Raw genomic sequence first — 21,894 nt, forward strand, 5'->3', positions numbered from 1 at the left:
ATGGATTAGCTTTCCTTTCTCTGCATTATAGACCAATTTTAAAAGAATAATTCACGTCTGTTGTCTCATGATATTCGGTTGTGTGTTACAGATGCCAGTCTTTTACTGCTTATGACACTGAGTATTCAAATGCCTTGGAGTTTGAATCTGAATGTCAGAGGGCTGAGCCACAGGGTGGACACTTGCCCAGGGGAGATGAATTAAAACTTGATAATGAATTTGAGAGGCAAACAGTAATAAAAAAATTCCTACCTACCCAGGACTGTGATCCCAGGTAGAAGATGAGTTCTGGCTGGTTGAGCAGTGCTAGGAGACTTTATATATGGGATATTACAAAAAAAAATTACTTATTACAGATGGAAATATTTATTAAAGCAGTAGTATGGCTCAGCTTGCATTTACCCGAAATATTTTGCATAATAATTGCTGGCCTTATTTACATCCTCCTCCAGAGCTGCGGAACCACTTTGTAGACAATGGTGTTTGAAGCAACTACGCATGAAAGCGCTCTCTGTGTTTCTGTGCTGGGGTGATGGCGTGTGTGAGGACCTTTAACCCTCAGTCAATGTTTCAATGCAGGCTGCAGTCATCGCTGCGTTGTCCAGCTGTGTCTCTAGACCCTCTACAGCATTTGTTCCTCGAGGTGAGCACAGTTAAAAGCATTTATTCGCCACTTTTTGCTGCTGCGCTTGCCCGCACTCAGTCCCAGTCCTGTGCCTGGATGCAGGCGCTTGTTCCTTCTTCTCTGGCTGGTTCTGGGGACAATCCTCTCGGCATTTCCACTGAGTGGGTTGTGAGTGTTTGACCTTTCCACGTTGTCACACAGATGCCCCGCATTACATTTTGGTATTTTTCCCTTTCTCTAAACCCCTCTCTGTAAAAGGTTTCATTGTATTTGCTAACCAGCACTGTCTCGGCTTGCCATTTTAATGCACAGGCAGAGTTAACAATATTTGTACCAGGAAGCCTTTCCTATCCTCCCCCTATTGCCGGAGGATTTATTATCTCTTACAGTCAATAGTTCATAGACTTGTATTATGAATGTTTGTTGTTTAGAATTTGTCACCGAGGAAAGGCTAATTCCAAATATGGCACTGTAGATTTGCTATGTTGTGCAAAGCCCAAGTTATTTTTCATAATTATTAATATTGCTTTGGTGACAGCCCAAAGGCGAGTTGTATCTGCTCATCTCAAAATGACCCTGTGATGATGAGCAAGATTTATAATGACTTTGGTCAGTAGCTGCTTAACCGCTTTGAGTCATTTCAGAGCCCAGCCAAGGGATTTACATTTCCATAAACAGATCCCACCTTCAGAAACGTCTGAGCATGAGGGATCTGGAAGAACTGGATGTCCTCACCGGCATGTCCAGAGTTTCCAGCCCTGTTGCCAGCCCACGAATCGGTGCAGCCTGGCTGAGAACAGGAAAAACACCCCAAGTGGTGACATATAAAAAGGACACAAAGCGTTCCCTTTCTTCCCTATCTCCTGTCTTTCCTGCTAGCATTGGGTGATAAAATAGATGTAGTTTGTATTTTTAAAAATACAAAGTTTTGGGTCAGACGTTTTCCTGAAATCTTTTTGTTGGATATATATGGCTGAATGAATTGAAAAAATTCTATGACCACAAGAGCAAGCACTCAACACCTCTTTTTTCTCTAAATGGCATTATTTTTCTTTTGGTCAGAGTTACCAGGAGGGTTTGGGATTGAGTTTTTTGTTTGTTTTTCTGAGAGGGGGGAACTCAGAGGATTTTGATTTTTAACCCTAAACTTAAATACTATCAAGTTTAACAAGGCCTTCTAAATGGGGATTGCAAAATATGGATGAAGATTTGTAGACCTGCAGCTGGGCAGCCGTCACCTTTGCTGATGGGAACAACTGTGAACCCTGAAAGGTAAATATTTCCATGGGGCAGTGCAAAATTGGAAACTGGGAAACAAAACCATTAGGAATCAACAGCAACCACCTTTGGAGAGCTGTCTGTGTTGCATTGACTTGATCTCCATATGTGCTTCACCTTTTCACCCTTGTACTTCTTTGGAGGTACCCGGTAGACAGCCCAGATCTCAGAGTTCTGAAGAGGGGAGCAGGTGGAGAAGATGTGGCATTTATGGTATGGGTGTTGCTGCAGGTCTTATGGTGGGAAACATACCTGGAAGAACATTTTCCAAGTGTCCCAGGGACACCAAATGTCTTGTCTAAATTAATTGGAGTTTGAAGAATGCTATGTGGATGAGGAAGAGTTGCTTACTTCGGAGATTACAAAATATTTAAAGCTTTGTGCTACCTCAAACTGCTGCCATTTTGTCTCACAGAAGGAAGTCCTGGGAAGAAATATGCTTTAACCCTGCCAAGATGAGGGAAGATACCTGGGCAGTTGCTTGGGGATCCATCCCCAGAGACAAGCTCTACATGGTTAGGGTAGTTAGCAATGCAAATCCTCTCCTGTGCCAGCAGAATGATGGAGATCCCCACGAATTTAAGGCTGATTCTGGCTTTTGGTGGGGAGAAATAGTAGTATTTGCAGTACGTGTGTTTATAACTGCAGCAAAACTGTGGCTCAGCTGAGCTGAGTTTTGTACCACAAACTGCTCATAACACACGCTGCTTGGAGAAAGCATCTTCCCAGCAAGTGTGACAGCCCTGTCACTCCCTTCAGGAGCCAGATGAAAGCAAAACCAGGTAGGACTAAAAACATCTGCCCAGTCAGTAGAAGGAGGAATCTTGAGCTGGAAGTGATGGACAGCCCCTGAAATGGGGAAGCTGTGGTTCCCCTGGTCCACCTTATTATCTATCTATGTATCTATGTATCTATGTATCTATGTATCTATGTATCATCTATCTATCAGCTATTTTTCTTTTTTTTCCAGACCTTTGAGAGGATTTTCCTTTGGAGACATTCACCCTGATGTTTATATTTGTTGCCATGCTACATGTTTCTGCTAATAATTATTCATGGTAACTCAAGGATGACTCCAGCGTCAGCCCAGGTGTGTGTTTGTGTCCCTCTGGAGATGAGCCTGTGGTTGAAGACAGTTTTGCAGCTCTCGGGCAGCTCAGCATCCTCCCTCATAGCAATGCCCCAGAGACCCAGGTTCTTTCTGTTCTCCTCTGTGTCACTGAGGATTTGAGGAGATGGTTTGTTTTCCCTGGTGAAATAAAGTGACTGTGTTTGACATTTAGATTGTCATCCAGAATTAACCTGCCATCAAGATAAGGGGAGATGGACAGAGCAGCTTTCTCTCCCAGCTACATTCCTAGATACTTTTTACCCCTGGAATTTCCTCCAGGGACCTCAGTTTCTTCTCTGTACACTTCTCCCTCCCCAAGCTGGACCAAGAGACCAGCAGGTCCTATATGAACATTCAATTAGTCCCATATTCAAATCTTGCCACTGTGACCTAGTGAATTATGCAAGGGGCTGGATACCAGGAATCAATTGAGCTCTAATTCCCAACCCTGGCACTGGCTCTCTGCATATTGCTATAGGCAAGTTATTTAAGCACGTCTGTTCTCTTTCCATTCCTTGCCTATAAATTGCAGATGCTAACATTAGGTGACGCAGCAACATCACAGATGTAGTGAGATATTTGGGTAGAAATGTGAAGAATTACAGCAGAATATCCCGCTTTAACACTGTACTCTGAGATCTTTGAATAAGATGTTTATTTTAGAATGCATCTTTTAACAAAGCATTTACCAAAGTAACGGGGCGATTCAGGCTTTGTCTAACTCCTACTAAAGATAGAAGTTCTAGGTAAAAAAATTCCAATTATCACATGAAAGTTTAAGGTGAAGAGGTGACAAGAGAGTAATATGCAGTAATTTTCTATCCCAAAATGCTCCTGTGAACTTATCACTCACAAGCATTCCAGCACAGTGGGAATTTGGAACCACAGGGGTCCTTATCTCCCATGGCTCATGCAGAAATCATTGCATACGTCATCGTGAAGAACGGGCCAAATCCAGTCTGAGAGACTTCACTGGTTTGCATCAGTGGGAAGGGTGCTATCGCACTCAGGGCCTCCTGATTTTGGTTGGGTTTCTCTTTTTGCTTTGTATGAAATGTCTTTAAGAACGGCTTTGTAAAAATCCAGCGCTGCATTTATAATGCAAACCAAGTGTAAGTGTGATGGAGGAAAAAATAAGTATTGGAACAATTTACAAGCCTCTCAGGTTGTTTTCTTAGAAACATTAGTTGAGTATTTTGTCTCCTAGTGTTATCTCTTGCTACCAACCTGGTGCTTCCCGTCATGCTGCACTTGCAACTTAATCATTGCGCTTTGGAGCTGTTATCCACTAATGGATGAACACCAGTGATTTGTGGTGGAAACATTTGTTTTATTTGAAAGACTACTGGAAAAATCTAGTTGGAATCAGTGTTTCCTGCATGGTTTAAAATGTCATTTGAGACAAAGTTCTGTTCAGCTGTTCTCCAGCATGGTATTTTCATGGTGCAACATTTGTACAGTGCGAGAGAGCCAAAATGTGAGCTCATGAAAGGCAAAGTCTTTAAGCTGCTTAGGTGGCTGCATAAAGCATCCTGAAAAAAGTAAAGGGCAAGGAGAGAAAAACATATTAGATGGTTTATTTATCCTTAAAATTAATTAAAGATGGTAGCGCTGCAACTGGAAACACATTTAGCCTGTTAGCTTTGCTCTAACAAAGCATCCTTGGTGTCACTTCTGGGGATCTGAGTTTGTTGCCTGCATTGTTGAAACCTCTCTGTGTTGCACAGGACTTGGCCGAAATCAACGGTTTCTTATTGGCTTCAGCAACTTTTGGCCTCTTAGTGCTCTCTTAATGCTACGTTGGCTAAGTCGAGCTGTTTGTGCATCCTTTCCCTCCAGCTCTTGGTGGAAACTTCACTTTATGGAAATGTAAAATTGCTTGCCGTGAGGTGATTCATTGGCTGGGATATACAATGTTCTCTTTGGTCTCCGAATGTTTCAGCCAACTGATAAATAATCAAGAACCTTGAATGTTCCTTTCTGTCTGTCTTTCTCCTCGGAGCGCTTTGTTTGACTAGTGGTAATTTATTGGGGAGTGCATTAAAAGCCAATCACTGTAATGTCAGGAACATGAATTACCACAGTACGGTCTGTCATTTGGTGGCTTTTTCAATGCCAGGCATCAGACTAATCCCAGGGCAGGGTGTGTTTGTCTTTTGTTGTTGTTATTGTTCCACTCTTCTGCATTTTCAAGTGTCCTAATTAAATAGTTAGACTGAAAAATGAAAGTTTTAAACCTTCTTCCAAAATCCAAGTGGCATTCCTGGTGAGGGCTTTTTGGGTTGTTGTTAGGAGTAATAGCCCCTTTTTTCTTTCTTCAACCTTACAACTTTTCAGCCTTGAAACCTTTGTTACCATTATTTTCTGATTGGTGAAGGTGGTGGGTGCAGTGAATGCCTGTGGAGCCAGGTCTTTGAAGGATAGCTCTGCAAATTGGGATTTTCTCTTGGAAGGTCAGAGTTGCAGAGTCTCTGCCTAGGTTGGCCTCTCCTCCTTTTCCCTCCTGGCAACATCTGCATGTCAAATGGTTGCACTCTTGAACCGTGAACTCCAAGGCCTGTGCTCCCATTGCTGCTTGGCAGGAAGAAGAAGTGATTTTCTGTATGGAATTAAATAGCCTCCTCTCTGCCTCTGATTTTGTTAAAAATACAACATTTTTAAAAGACTTTTCCACCCCACATCTTTTGAAGTTAGCACTGCACCCTGCAAGGTTGGCAGCCTCTGAAAACAATTAGAAAGAGACCCTTGAAGGCAGGATCTTGACAGTCTTGCAAGAGACATAATTTTAATCTTGTAGAATGTCTTGGCACACTGGGTGAAAACAGGCTTTGTCCGTGGGATGAAAAATGATGGGTTTAAAGCTAAATTCTATCTTGCAGCGATTATGGAACAGGATAAAGTGCAACGAAAGGCATGCCTAAATTGGCTGTCTTAATCCATGGTCTAATTGACTCTAAAAGGCTGGGGAGAGGAGAAATCCTCTGTTTGAATGTCATCTGCATGTGTGTTCTGACTACATCGACCTGGCTTTCATTTTTGCTGGGGACCAGAGGTTTCAATGGTTCACCTCTCCAGTAGCCTCTCCCTCCTGCTTGACCTTGTCCCATTGGCCTTCCTGGCATCTGTGGATGTCCAGCACCATGGATGGATGTTCCTACCTCCATACACACACACTCTTCACTACCCACTTGCTTCTAATGTGCAACTTCTGCCTTTTATTGCAGGCAGATGTTTTTAGATAGGACATCCCATCCTGCTGTCTCCCCGTGGTCTACATCACCTTATATCTATGCACGTACATGTATAAGTGCCTCTGTCTCCATTGGGAACCTTTTAAAAAGCTCTTCAGGAACAGAAGATCAAGAAAACTCCAAAAATACAAGAGACAAACTAAACAGGAAAAAAATTCACAGAATCACAGAATATCAGGGACTGGAAGGGACCTTGGAAGATCACCCAGTCCAATCCCCCATGGAGCAGAAACACCCAGATGAGGTTACACAGGAAGGTGTCCAGGCGGGTTTGAATGTCTGCAGAGAAGGAGACTCCACAACCTCCCTGGGCAGCCTGTTCTAGTGTCTGTCACCCTCACTGAGAAGAATTTCATCTCATCCTCCTTACACACCAGAGTATGTACATACCGTAGTACAGTAATTTTAACCTCTACTTAATTTCTCCCATGCCTCATTCATTTGAGCTGGCCAGCCCCCAAATGGGGGGTGCTGGGACCCTACCAGTCCTGTGGAAAGCAGGAGTTTGCACACAGGGATCACACTTTATTTCCGAGCAAAGTGTTTTGCTCTTGGTTTTCATCAGAACGATTGGCCAAAAGACAGAGTTTTGCAAAACTGACTCAGGAGAGAAACCCCAGGAGATCGTTGGCTTTGGTGGTACCGTATTTATTTGCATAATAAGTGCTGACAGTCAGTTCTGAGTTGCCCAGGAAGAATCAAGCACAATAAATTTCCCTTTTGAAAGCTCCAGGCCTCTTCCATCAGCACCCCAACTTCATCTTGCTAGGTTTGCTGCCTGTCCCTTCAGCACCCTGACACTGGGGCTGCAAAAGTCCTACAAAAGTACTTCTAAATCCCCAGAGAACCCCTCCATCAGCTGTTCTTCAGCCCTGAGGAGACTCAAATATGTCTTGGTTTCAGGTGGAGGTATGTGGCTTTGTGTTGGCCACGGGTTTCTGTGTGGACTTTGTTAATGAGTGCATGGAAATCTGGGCAGTGTGGGGTGTTTGATACTCTCTATAAAACCATTAATCAGTTAAAAAGGAGGTGGGGGAGCTGTTTGCCAAGGGTGAGGGCTTGGTTGGCTGGTAAGCTCTGCTTGTGGTCTATCATTCAGCCTAAAGCCATCTCTGCTGCACAGGTCACTCTGTAGAAGAGGAGGCAAAACAAGGCAGGCTTTTATCTGATACAAGCCAATGTCTTACATTTAGTCCTTTTTTTTATTTTCTAATAAAAACAGATCTTCACAAACAGATCTTTGTCACCGAGATCTATAGTATTAACTACATGGGGATAAACACAATTCAGAGCTTTGCTGTTATGACTAGACCAATTTAATGTGGTCTGGTACCTTGATTTAGGAGCTGTTTTTGCTTTGAGGTCACTTGGCAAGCAGTGGGTTAGTTTTCCTCATCTTTGCTGTGTATATCCAGCCAAAGACAAGGGTGTGGGTGAGGGGGTGATGTTGCAATGAGATAAGGAGAAGCTTTTAATTCATTTTGTATGTGACCTAAATTCAGGCCCTGCGGCCATCATGTCAATCCCACGGTCTTGTCTGTTAGATTACTGACGTAAGTTATGGTGACACGTGTATATATCGAATGTCCTTCTCTGTGGCTTCAGGAAGGACATCTCAGGGGACGGGAAAGTTACTTGGACATTTAATGACGCTCATCATCAGTTCTGTTTTCCAAAGCCATGAACTCTGGTTTATCCTAGCATTGAGAGAGCATATGACAATGCACGTCACAAAAATATAGTGTATTTATCCCACAAGGGCAGCTTATGATGTAGGAAATCATATGTCTCTTCTACTGCTGAGGCACCAAATGAACAGAATTGCTGTATGATTTACTGAAAATAATGCAAAATTCAGACATGGTTACTGTAAAAGAAAGTGGAAAGCCTAAGTCTTTTGAGCAGGGTCAGAGCTTTTATCAGTGGGCTGCTCAATTTTGTTCTCTCTCAATCTTCGGATTTCCTCCTGTGCCGAGGCACTTTTGGGAGGGGAGGCGGTGTGTCCTATCTCCTGCTCTGAAGGAGATGTCTGAGCTTGTAGGTCACAAGAGAAAATCTGTGCAACACGTCCTCCCCTGTGCTTCATACCTAAGAAAAAGCTGCGACTGCTTGGGGAACTTAAGCGCAGAAAGACCTAATTTGCAGATCCCAACAGGCATGTACATGACATAGATGCTAACCCACACAGTCCTGCTGAGATGACAGCATTTCTGACTGCAGCAGCAAAACTCCAGACAGCTGGGTAATTACAGTGGCAAAAATTATCTGTTTATGGCCCTTCAGGAGCCTCAGGTGATAAATGTTTTGCGGGTCGCACTTCTACATTTGACTACCCAAACTCTGTCCAGGTCTCCTGCAGCTCCTCGTGCCTTCAGCGGCACGTTCGACATGGTATGTACAGTCTGCTTTAGTTCTGAATTAACTCCTCCAAAGTAATCCCAGTTTTCCTGTCTCCTTTTCACAGGTCGGCCCCAGCCCAGCATGATGGGAGTGCTGTAAGCAGTGAGTCAGCAGCACACCTGCCCTCCGGTACCTGGCTGAACGTCTCACGCTGTGCGTTTCATCTCCAGCATTTCAACTTCCTAAAGTTAGAAGCAAATAAAAGTCACACTTCACGGAAAATAAACCTTTATAATTTAGGTCTCCGGCACCACCTGGTCTTCCATCCTCTCCCTAACCTCTTCCCGGATAACATTTCCCCTGCTGATTGTATTAGGGTAGCATGGAGTAAAGTACAGTCAAAGGCTAATCTTTTTGTGATTGAATATTAGATTCTTCATTTCAAGAGGCTCTTGTAAACAGCTTTTTTTGGTCAGACTGATGGAAAATGGTGTGGGCGAAAGGGAACTTGGGGAAAAGTATGTGTCTCTTCTTCCTGATGGCTTTATTCTCTTTTCCTTCATAGCTTGTACATTATCGCAAATGGTATGATTTTGGGTTGTAATTTCAAGAAAGACATATATGGCTGAGAAGCCAGCTTGACCAACAAACAGAAACAAAAAAAACCTAAAACCACTCATAGCTACAGGATCTAAAAGGAAAGAAACCTGCAACTGATTAAAACTGATCCTGTGCCTCTTGTGCCATCTTTAAAAGTAAATAAACTACATGTTAAAACTATTTATTGCTTTTTATTTCAGGATGAAGATCAAGGACAAACACTGTTTCTTCTCAGGCAAAGCCAATCTTTGCTCCTTATGCAGGAGGTGGTAACTTTCCAATGGACTGATCCTATATTACCACATGAACTATTGCAGGACCTGAAAACCAGGTCAGGCCCCAGTATTTCCCTTTCCTACCTCATGAACACTTTCCGCTGTTTCTTCTTTTAACCACTTTTAAAAACTCTATGAATTGCTCTCCTCTCTTGAAAAGAAAACGAATGCAACCAGTTGTCAGCCATGTTTGCATGCAGGGCAATAAGAGTGGTGGCCAGAAGGGACATCATAGCAGTTAAAGTGAAATGCAAGTGATGCTGAAGAAAGTAAATCTAATATGACAACACATAATGCTCATCTCCAACCACCACCCAATTCTGGAGGTTCTTACTTTGGTTATGTGCCTCCTTGCATCACTTGAGTTCTCTATACCTACAGGTTTGCTGCTGTTCAGCCTCACACTGTTTTATGTTTAGTAAAAGCATGAAAAGCTGCAATCTGAAGTCCTGATTATTTTTGTTTATCATGAGATGGAGGACTAAAGACAAAGGTAAATCTTTGGAGTTATCCAGTCCGGTAGCAGTTCTCAGAGCAACCCTAAGGGGCAGTGACAAGATTAGGCTGCTCAAAGAAAGCAGTGGGATCTCCCCTTCTGAAATTGTGGAAGTGTATGTTGGTGTGGTTCACATCCCTCATCCTGAAGGGTTTCAGATCTTCCTCTGTCATCTCCTGGAAGAGGGGCTTGGTTTCGTTTGAGCTTCTGTCTGAAAAATAGTGTAGGATTCAGAATGTTCATGGGAATACTGAGCCAAACAGTCAACATAGCAAACGGTCTTTGGCTTGTCACCTCGCAACTAAAACTCCTTCTGGGAACTTGGGAGGTGAAGGAGGGAGTGACCAAAAAGACTTTTTCTATTTTTTTGTGTGCAGGTTGTGTTTAACACAGGTTTTAACACTGACCTTCAGGAGATAAGGAGGATTCTGTCCAATGACCCTGAGGAGATGGAGCTGCTTCTCTGCAAGCCTGAGCGAGGAGCCTCTGAGAGAGGTGAGATTGCAGATGGGTCCCTGTGTGCAGCATCTTCTACGGGCTTGGCCTAATGTGACTTCACGCTCTGTGTGTGTGGCTTTTGGGGGGGGCTATTTTCCAGTCCCTTTCTGGAGTGCCCTGATCTCGCTGTCTGTTGGAGGCGAGTCAGCTTCTGGATTTTCTCCTCACAGTACAAAAGTCTCAAAACAAAACACGATGTCACCTAATTGTGAGAGCTGAAATTATTTATGGAGCTGGCCTTTGCAGTCACAGCCTTGAACTTCTTTAATTACCTTTGGGGATCTGTGCACAGGATACCATGGTGATGAGAATAATATTTGGAATTCAAGTCTTCTCTACTGTGCCTCAGCAGCTGGAATGGGCAGGCAGATGATTATGACCATAACAGAAATCATGCCAAAAACCCACATACGCACTGTTTGGAGTGTTGGCTCTTTAATCAAACATATAAAACTCTTGTTATCTTTCTTAAGCCCTGCTGGAAACAAAATTTGGAAGGAAAGCTCCTGTTTAATATTCAGTGTCCCTATGCAATCTGAATCTTTACCTATACAGCTGCCTTTCAGAGAAAGTCCTCACCAGAATGCAAATTATTTTCTTGATGCTTCTATCTGGGGCATTAATACACATCCACCAAGTAACAAAAACTGAAAATGCAAATTATTCCCACTCCAGATCCATACCAACATTGCTGGAATTAGGCTGGGTCTGCCACTGTTTCATTCGGACTTTATTAAATAAAAGCTTTGGGGACAGCTTAAAAGTTTAGGGTGATTTCTCTCTCAAAGGAAACTATCCAGTTTCATTAGTAGACCTTGGCAATTGTCAGCACAGTACTGTTACAGCAGCACTGATGATACCCAGGGACAGCTGCTGCTTTTCAAACTCACCTCTAAGGACCCACCAAGGCAGAGCTACACTCGCTCACTGCAGACCACAGATGACTGCTGCAGTTGTTCCAGGAGGAACAAGAGGTCTGGAGGCTCCTCAAGACATCTCGGAGCTGGTCTGCTCTTAAAACGTGAAGGGCCAGATTTCCCAAGGAGGGTAAAAGATTCCCAAAGATAATTAAAATGTTTTGAAGAAGTGATCAGACTTCCAGCTGAACTGATCAGAAAAAGGGGACTGGAAGAAGTGGTTTCTAGTCCTACATTAATTGTATTTCCAGTATGACTTTGGTTTCTCATGGGTCTTCTCATTAATATAGCAGCACTGAAGCAGTGGTGATCTCTTCGCTGCATTGAAGGTATGTGAATGGGTAGGTATGTGCAGAGTTGATTTCCTCCACCTAATTTTTCAGCTGGCCAGACAGCTCCGGTAGTGGTGGTATATCATGGAATTAGTGCATAACTACCCAAGCTGATCTATCCGACTCATGGGACTCTCTGTAGGATGATGTAAGACATGGGACAAGAGAGAGTTCGCATTCAACCAGATTATGTAGCCCAAGTTTATCAGCCCCAGCCACGTGGGATTCATCTGAGCAAATAAACTGGCTGTCTAGTCTAGCTTTGGCACCACAAGAAAATTGGCACATTCAAGGCATGATTCATCTTGCCCTGAAGCTGATATCTAAAATAGGTCAGTTGAGTGTGTTGCAAAAGCGCCTGTTTCTCCTCACGGTTACAAAGGATGAGAGGCTCAGTAAGACAGATGTCTCCAGTGTGGATGTTTTGAATTAGGCAAGATTAATCCTGTCTATGCTGTATTAAAAAAAAAAAAAAATAATGCATTGTGTGATGAATACTCAGGTCTCAAATTGGAAGTACAAGTCCAATTAAAAAGTAAGGGCCTTGTAAAAATGTGTTCGTGCTGAGCTCAAGTCTGACCCAAACCCTGACATACCTTTTCCTAATATTTAGTGCTATAAATTGCCAGACACTTCAGGGTTCCGTTCTCTCTGTCTCTCTTGTTTACTGATTGAATTCAAAGAATTAAGGGACATTTTTAGAGATTTCTCCCATGACTTTAAAATGGTTGCGATGAGGTAGCATTCACATTTCCTTACTCCGTGAAGAGCCATAGGACTCGTAACAATGAAAATACGACTTTTCCCCAAATTGCTATTTTCTTTTTATTTTTTTCCTTTGTCTTGTGTCAATCCATAAAACAGTGATTGTGCCACAGCTAAGAGGAGAAGATTTTTTGAGTAGTTTGGAACAACTTGAACTTTGATTTCTAATCAATTTGCACTAGCAGCTATGGAAACCAATATTACAAGCCAGGCCTTTTCTGTCTCTTTTTCTTTCTTACATTTGAAAAAATAAATCTAAACAGTGACGTGAGCCTTGTATAATTACTCTTCCATTTGGTATTTCTAGACTTGTCAATCTGGCAAGCATCACAGAGTGAGATTAAAAGCTTTCTCCTTCTCTCTCAATCAGAGATTTCATTTGCTTCCATGTTTTACAGTAAATATAATCAGTTCAGCAGGAGATGGTTTTGTTCCCTGCAGTGGTGTCTTCCTAGTCAAGGGAGTTCTTATTAGCAGCCTGGATAGGAAGTTGGTTGACATGAGCCCCTGATGCTTTCACAGCTGTGGGCAGAGCTCATGGGGCTGAAGTCCCTGTGGGACACCAGGAAATGTGTGTCTCCAGCAGGGAACTCAAAGACCTCTGCTCCTCATTTGCTATTTGGGGTCTCCACAAGAGAGTCAGACTCAGTGACCCTCCAGCCGGGAGCAGGATGATGCCCTAAATCTGTTGAGTGGTTGCTGGGCCAAGGGCAGATCAGGCAGATCAACCTTAACTCTCTTTTTGTCCCAAACATGAGGTGTCTGGGAAGCTTCTCCAACCAGCCATGGTCCACAGCCAGGGACACAGGGAGTCCTTCATCTTTTCCCCTGGGATTGGGCTCAGTTTGGTGGAAAGGGAGTTGCTGGAGCATGGTGAGGCTTGGCTGTGTTTTGGAGGGGGCCATGCTTGGTGGGGGCTTGGACTGAAAGCCCGCCAGTGAGGACTGCATATGGTTTGGTGCACTGCAGAGGAGAGGAATAAAGGAATTTTTGATTAATGAAGAATCATGCTTTGGGCACTTAGGTATCTCTGTGTTTAGACAGCAGCAGAACAGGGAATTTTAAATATTGCTTTCTGTGCATTTAAGCACCCAAATTCCACTTGTGCCTCCTTTAATTTGTCTTTGTCCTTTTTCTCACCCTGACTTGCAGGCTCTGTGCCTCGACTTCCAACACATAAACATAATACAAAATACAATAAAAAGGAATTGGAAACACTTTGGTTAAGCCTTGATGACAGCTGGTATGTAAATGCAAAGACTTATACTGTCTCTCAGTACAGAACAACCCTTAGTGCTTCACTGTTTATAACTTTTGCAGGGTCAAAACCACAGATATGCCAATACTTCAGTGCTTTCGCTCATCGCTCTGTTTCCCGGTTCCGTATATGAATTCGAAAGAGATGTCAAGTTTCATGCAGTATAAATCCTTTGCCACTCCTTCATTAAACAAAAACAAGCTTGCCACTAAGCCCCAAGCATGTTTTTTTCCTATATCTTTCCCAAGATGTTTAATCACTTTATGAGGGCAAATTGTAAATTTTTTACCTCCCGACTCTGCAAAAGTCAACCTAAGAGTTGATATTTCTATTCTTTCCTGTTGTCACCACTAATAAATATTCTGTGGTGGGGCCTGAGCTGACAGTTGTGGTGATGAGATGGGGTGGAATAGAAATACTTGATCTTTCGTGCCTGTGATGATAGCTGGTGTGGACTGGCATGGATCCAGTGGAGATCTGGCCCTTGGTCCTGAATTTGTACAGGGAATCCTTCTGTGAAGGCAGGAGCCATTTCACAGCCTGTGTTTCCCCTTAGCCTGATGGGTTTTAATAGCTGATATTGGGGCGCTATTTCATCCTACAAAGTATTGAAGAAACTCATAATAAAGAGGAACCCTGTTGCATAAAGCTTTTGATTTAAGTGAGAAAAATGGACAGAAGAGGATGCAATGCATGGCAAAGCAAACTAGTTTTCAAAGCAGGTGAGGTCTTTAGAGTGATGCTGCTGGTATTTGAAGGAGAAAAGGTAGTAGTTAAGACCTTGGGAGCACTCGTCTCCTGAAAAGCAAGGAGAGGCTGTTGAGCCAGCCCAGCAGCGGTGGTGGCAACGAGCGTCCTGCCCGGCGAGACGGGCAAGCTGTTGCACAGCCCCACACCAGCCAAGAGCACAGCAAGCCAAGGCGCCAGCCTGGGAGCCAAGTGACGATCCAGCTGCTGCTTTCGGGAGGGGAGAACGGACTCGGTGACTTCGCCGAGCTTGGCACTCGAGCCCGACAGCCTGGCCAACTGTGCCCCTCGAGTGCACGTGGCGGGAGGCAGCACTTCTGAAGCAGATAGATAAAGAGGTTGTGCAGGGACCACTTTCCACACAGCAATTAACAGGAAGAGACGGCACTGAGCGAATATTTCAATTGCATATACAGGAGGTGCCAATATGTTTTGCCGTTCTGCTATTGTGTTCTGGAGGCGCCAGCAGGGCTGTTACAGTGAAGGGTCTGTTCAGTTGGCATTTCCACTGTAAACCTAATTTTTGAAAGGGGTTATAATTCAGCCATTTTTAATTAACGAGGGGATTAAACTTGGCATACGGGTACTCAAGGGCTGTTTGTTGCTGGTTTAATTTATTTTTTTAATCCAATCTGTTAGGCCCATCTCAAATAATATTCTTTGTTTCCACTTACTGGGGTTGACTTTAAATATCTCTATGCATGTGTGTATCTTCATTATCTTTATCTTATCTTTATCTTTATCTTTATCTTTATCTTTATCTTTATCTTTATCTTTATCTTTATCGTCTTTACCTTTACCTTTATCATCTTCATCATCTTTATCTATCATCATCTTTATATCTTTGTATAAGAGAAATGAGATTTATCAAGGTGAAGAACTGCATCAGAGTCAGCGAGCAGGTTGCTACAAGAATCCCACATACCCTAGGCCACTGTAACTCATTCCAACTCTGCTGAAACAGGGTGTGCAGAAGCAGTTGCAAATTTTTCTGCTGAATCTCAGAGCAGAATTTTGCCCACTTGGGACATGCAGAAAGTTTTTTCCAGACTTGGGCATGGTTCTTGTGCACAATATTTTGATAAATAAATATTAGTAGCTCATAGCTTCAAAAAGAACCAAGCAGCTTGTTAGTAAGTCACTATTAGAACGTGTAACACCTTGTAAATAGTATGACACAGTAAATAGTTATGTATCATAAACTAAAACCCAGAAGTTGTAGGACTGTAAACCTCTCAGTATCCCTTATGCTGTCTTACACGTTTCAATTTTTTTCTGTCTGCACTGTCTTTCAAAGTGAGCTTTCAAAAGACCATGGACAATTTGTAACAGGTATTTACACTGACTTACAGAACTACAGTGCTGGAAGGAATGAAAGAGTCCCGCCTATGCCAGAAGCACTCCTGAGAGCTGCTTTTTTCTTGACTTGTTTTAAAAATCTGGTTAAAACCTGCTTTTAATGATGTGGAGTCCACCTTGTCAGAAAAAATTATTCCAGTTATCTGCTATTCCAGATACTGGAAAGTTTTTCTTTATATCTAAACTGAATCTCCCTCTTCTTAACTTAATCCCATTAATTCTTGTCCTATATGCTCCAGAGGTGGAAAATGGGTTTTCCCTTGCATTTTCTCAGTGTGCTTTTCATGTGCCAGAAGGCTTGTCTCTTGGTAGTTCTTATTTCTTCGGGCTTTCCAACTTTCCCAGCACACTGTATTTTCAAGGCCTCTGAAAATTTGTCTGTCACTTTAAAAATGTGTCTTACCTCTTTCTAACTGGCCTGACCATCCTGGGAGGGCTGAGGGTGGCATTTCAGCAGAGCTCAGCAATAGTGCACCTCTCAGTCTGCCTGCTCTTTCATGGATGGTTTCTTAAACATCATCTACACCTGATCACAATGCATAGGATGGACAACTTGGACTCATCAGGAAGAATCACAGCATCTCTGTTTTTGAACAAGTGCTTCATTACCCCATTGGCAAACACCCAATGGGAAGGATCTGCAAAATGGCTGTGCTTGAACCCTTGAACTGGTCCTCAGTTGCTCAGGACATCAGAGCTCTGTGGTGAGCAGCGGTGGAAGAGTGAAGTGTAAATCCCTCGGGCTCTATATTTCTCTAGCAAAAAGCCTGCGTGCCATGTGAACCACTTGCGCAGTTGACAAAGCCCATTCTTCACAACAGAGGCCACCTTTGACCTCACCAAAAGTCATGTCCTGGATTGGCAGGTCTACAGCTTTGTCTCAGCTTTGGCTGTGGTCTCTGGCTAGCTTCAGGAATTTGGTAATCGCCATGAACAATTTCCATCTGTCTGTGATGCCTATCAGTTTTCTCGACTGTGGCCATCTCAGCCAATGTCTGTCTTCATCCTATATCTGCTCTCCCATCCTTGGGGATGGGCAAAGTGGAAATCTGCAGTACAAAGCAGGTAGATAACAAAGGATGAGTTGTCCTTTATGTTCCAGCACTGGGGATGGGATTCAGCCTGAAGTGACACCTACATTTGATCTCTACATGAGTGCTTAAGTCTTTAAGTTCTCATTATTTTCAGCGGAGGTGAAGTCAATCTACAGAGCAGTACAGCAGTCAGGGCTTGATTTGTCAGGTCAAAGACAGATGTCAGTCCAGAAGAGCAGAGGTCTTCGTTTGGTCCTGTCTCATATCTTCCAGCCCTGTGCTCCCAAATCAACTTTCAGTGGAGCCAACTTGCTTTGTGGGCTCTGAGGGAGCCCAGGCACCAAAATCACACAACTTTACTTAAATCCAGTGTCTCAGAGCTGAGATCTGACATCGACCCACCACCTTCTTTGTTTGTTTTCAAATAAAACAGTCCAAAAGTGTGGGACCTGAAGGATGCTTTGATTAAATCCACAGTGAAAACACTTTAGGTACAATATAGATGCAACACAGATTTCCAGGGATTTTCATAGCCCTGCTCTCTCTGCAGCCCTGTTACCTCATCATGAAGCTGGATGTGTTTCCAGGCTCGGCTTTCGGCTGCAGTGCAAGAGAAAAGCTATAGGGGTAGGTTGAGAAATCTCTGTATTTCTCTTGAGTCCCTGCACTGTCTCTGGTCACACTGCAGGCGGCACTGAGGGTTCAGTTTAACTGGTGGCCTTCAAAGTGAGAAAAGGGTTTTGTATAAGCAAGGAAGTCACCACAGCAACTACCATTGCCTTTGGCAATACCTGCTCCCTCTGGACTCATTTCACTCAATTCAGAGGTGACACAATACCCAGAAGTCCAGAGGATTATTCAATAAATTATATCAGCTGCCTTCTGCTCTCTGGATGGAAAAACTCCCAAGGCGGGGTTTGTTTCCTCTCTCCTGGTGGCAACTGGGTGGGAGGAGAAGGACAAGAGCATCTTGTTTCACCTCCTGGGAGGCCTGAGGCCTATTCCTGATTTTGGGATTTGAGGAAGGGTATTTTTGCAGGAAGCGTGGCAGTTTGCGTGGGCTGGGGGGTGTTTTTCTCTTATGAATTGCTTTGCCCCGCAGCAATGGGGGCTCTGTTCAAAGAGGTACAGCAATCACTGTTCCCTGTTGTGATGGGCTTGTCATCCACCGTAGTGCTGCTCCTGGGGCTTGTACGTTTGTCAATTGGAATTTTTCTGCAATTTTCTTGACAGAGGCATTGAGTGACACACATTCCCTCAGGAGATATTTCCATGTTTTTACTATTCTTCAGGCTTCTGTGACATTTCCCAAGTCCGGTTTTTGGAATCTCAGGTTCCAGCATCTACACTGCCTTGGACCATATCACAGCATGGATAATTTGGCCCATTAGCAGCAAATAGATTGACTTCTCCAGCTCATGGTATGCAGTTTAGGAGTGGCTTTCTCTTGAAAAACCACGATGGAAACCTCCATCATTGGATGCTCAGTGATACCAGCTCCAGCATCATTTTTCACTCCTGTAAATCCCAATGATGATTTAAACATGAAGATTGAAAGGAAAACCAAAACTCCTGTCACTTTCTTATTAGGTAGAGAAACATACAGGACTGAAATTTTCAAGCTTTCAGTGATATATAAAATACATGCATCCAGCTCCAGGAATGTCCGGTCTTAGGAAAAGCACCACTTTCTATGAGTTTCTTGGTAAATCATGGCAGTTGACAACACCAAGCAGCAAACACAAGCTACATTAAACCTGCCTGTGCTTCTCTGGCCTGAATATTGACGTGGCTTTTCAAAATCTCTGTGAAAATTTAGACAAAGCAACTCTTGCTGTCCCCAAACTTTAGAGGTCTCTGATGACCCTTGCTGAGAGGGAGGGCTGTCAATGGCCAGACCATGGTTTCCTCCATCTTCATCGCAGTGAAATGAGAGGATGGTTTGATTTTCTGGTTGCCCCCTATGTGTACTGTGTGCAGGGGTGTATGTTCATTTCCCAGCTTTCAACCACCTTGTCCTCAATGTGCAACCCTGAGGGTAATTTGCTCCAGGGACCTCTTCTCACCTCTTCTCTTGTCTCCACCAAGGCTGGCCCTTTGTGCCCTCCTACCCCTCTATACCCCACCCCGAGGTAGAAACGACATATTTTCAGTAAACTAGGATGGGCTTAAATTAAGATCTTTCTATTTCAGGCCCAAGGAAGAAGTACTGATATCAGGTACATGAGATCTGTCAACAGCCACTAGGGAAGAAGGGAAACCTGTCTTATCTGTTGCTGTTGTTGTTATTATTATTATTATACTAAGAACCCACTGAGGCTCTCTTATTATGTTATTAAAGTCAATGTTTTCCCTGTGCACAACATTCTTCAACCTGGCTAAGATAAAGAATTTTTGACAAAGATATGCTGATAATGTTGCTAATTAGTTTCTCATCTTGAACAATACAGCTGCAGGCAACTGGAGCAATCTCTTCTTGCAGGACATTGTAGGTTGAAATGTATAGATGCTTGATTTCCTCTGCAGGGATCTCACAATATGCTAATTTGTCCTTGCAGCAGGGTTCATTTTTTTAGGTATTTGCCACTCTAGTTTGCAAATTCATTATGTCAAAAGATGATCAGTCATATATACACAAGATGTAGGCCTCCACCAACATATGTAGATATCTGTGTGTGTATGTGTTCACACATAAATATTGGAAAAAACCCACAGGTATATCTGGTTATATCTATTTTCATACACACACTGATTTATTTTAGGTGAATCTATGAAATAAAATGTTTAATGAAATAAAATATTAATTTTTTATAATTATCTGTAATACGTGCATACACATACATTTTGAAATCTATTTAGGAACTCAGCATGTGAATGGCTAGTTGAATTCATAGGGCTTAGCTCTTTTAGGGAACATTTCACTCTCATTTAACTTAAAATATATAGTTTATAGTCTCTATTCAACACATACAGTTTACAAGCTTAAGCTGCATGCTTGCCTATGCATTTTCCTAGAACTTCCACCTAAACTATCATTATGATTCACTTTCAATAACTATCATCTGTCATTTTTAAAACTTGCATAATAATGTGGTTAGTTGATATGAAAAATTATGTTTGCTCTAAATTTGGCTATGATGGTTAATATTTTTGTGAGCTTGACACCCACAAGCTGAAAAGACAGGTGGTAAATTTGGTTTTTAAACTTCCCTTTCAACCACCTCCCTCCCAATTAAAAAGCGAGATGTCACATAATAGAAAATTTCAGCACATTCACTGGAATTTCTGTGTTCATTTCCAGCAAAACTGCACTGAGGTAAAGGAGTAAGGTTGAGTTTTTTTAACCCTTTGGATTAAAGAAAGTCAGTTTTCCGGTGCTGAGAGTTAAATATATTCCTTTTCCAGTGAAAACCATCGGCTGAAGCACTCTGCTGTTTCTTCCCTGGTTCTGATGGGACCTCATGGGAATGGGCCGGAGCATCTCATGCCCTCTGTCCACTGGCACTGACCTCTGCATGGAGCAGAAAAAGGCACCAAAGGATGCTTTCCTCCATTTTCAAGCTACCTTAAAGGCAAAAACTTAGGAAGGAAAGGACAATTCCTGCAGTTTGGGAGAGAATGTTAGTAACCGGCCCATTGGCTGAAGATGAGTACCTAACATTAAGTTGGTCCGTGGCAGTGCTGTGGGATTCTGTGGCAAAAATTGTGTTCCTCTTGAAATGGCTGAACTGGGTGCTTTCCTTCTCCATCTTTTTGAATTTTGAAAGTGACACTTGGGAAAAAGAAGTAGTTTCTAGTGACTGGAAACATGGATTTAGAGCATTTTCAAGAACACCTTTTGGGAAAAGCAACCACAATATCTTTCATTAAAAACAAACATGACAACGATTTTAGCAACTTTGAAAGAATTCAGTTGGTTTCAAGTTTTCTTTCTCTGTTCTGCTTTTGCCTTGGTTACTCTCCTGAAGATCCAGCTGTGGGAGAAGGAAACATTTTGCATATCTTTTCCCTCTTGTTATCCAAAAAACTTATAAAACGGCTGTGAATCACACTGAAAAGCATTTTCAGTTTTCAGTAATGAAGCCAAACTAAACAATAATTCTAAATTATGTTCTTTCTAGGACTGTCCTGGGCAAGAACAAACAAGCTTTCCTAACTAGACCAATTCAGTCCCTTCTCAAAAGTAGTTCGAGATCACATGGAAGCTTTTTTATCATCCTGATGGTATTGCTTCTATTTGGAGTCTTAAAATTTCATATGAAAGTGGAAAATTAGGTAATCTCAGAAAAAAAAAAACATTAAACTCTTGTGAGCATTGGGAGAGGCTCTTATTTTATCTTTATTTTATTTTATTTTATTTTATTTTATTTTATTTTATTTTATTTTATTTTATTTTATTTTATTTTTTCTGATTCTAAACTATTTACTGGATTCTTCTCAAAACCTCAAAGCATTGTTTCACCTGTTGCTTCTCTTTTCGGGGAACAAACTGTCCCTCTCAAGCTCATGGGCTTGTGTTGGGCAAGGCAAGACTTAAGGCCAGGGGAGTAATTTCTGTGGGGCCAGCATGAGTTCAGCAAAGGTTGGCTGTGACCTAGAGCAGCTGCCAGCTCATCTGTCACAGATGTATAGAGTGTTGGTGGTGACATTTTTCATCTGTCAGGAAACACGCCATCCCAAATGTCACGGGTCATATTTTTAATTATTATTATTATTTTTTGCTTTCCTTTTTGTTGTTGTAACGGCTGGGGATAATGAAGCTCCTGTGCTGTACACATCTCCTCTATGACCCAAGATGAGTCGCGAAGGCCATTCATGTCCCATGCAGATATTTCTTGCACCAAGCTGTCTCAGGTATGTGGTGCCCAGTGAGAGGTTAAGGAGCCCCAGGCAACCATCTGGAGACCACCGCAGGTCTGTCCTGGGCTACATGGACAAGTGCTGCCTTTAGCTTTTTCTTCTGTTTCTTCCCTTGGCAGGCACAGAAAACCAGGTCTTCTCCCTGTGC

General features: G+C 42.7%; 1 long non-coding RNA gene across 1 annotated transcript in view; it reads left to right on the plus strand.

Moving 5' to 3' along the window:
- Positions 1 to 667: 667 nt before the first annotated feature.
- LOC110357069 (uncharacterized) overlaps positions 668 to 21,894 on the plus strand; it is a 31,411-nt gene continuing 10,184 nt past the window's right edge. The window contains exons 1-5 of the long non-coding RNA XR_002410500.2: positions 668 to 1,897; positions 2,874 to 2,993; positions 8,730 to 8,818; positions 9,406 to 9,536; positions 10,354 to 10,471. This is a non-coding gene — a long non-coding RNA (uncharacterized LOC110357069). The remainder of the gene's footprint in view (positions 1,898 to 2,873; positions 2,994 to 8,729; positions 8,819 to 9,405; positions 9,537 to 10,353; positions 10,472 to 21,894) is intronic.

The sequence above is a fragment of the Columba livia genome, chromosome 1 (assembly GCF_036013475.1).
Source record: "Columba livia isolate bColLiv1 breed racing homer chromosome 1, bColLiv1.pat.W.v2, whole genome shotgun sequence".
NCBI classification, from domain to species: Eukaryota; Metazoa; Chordata; class Aves; order Columbiformes; family Columbidae; genus Columba; species Columba livia.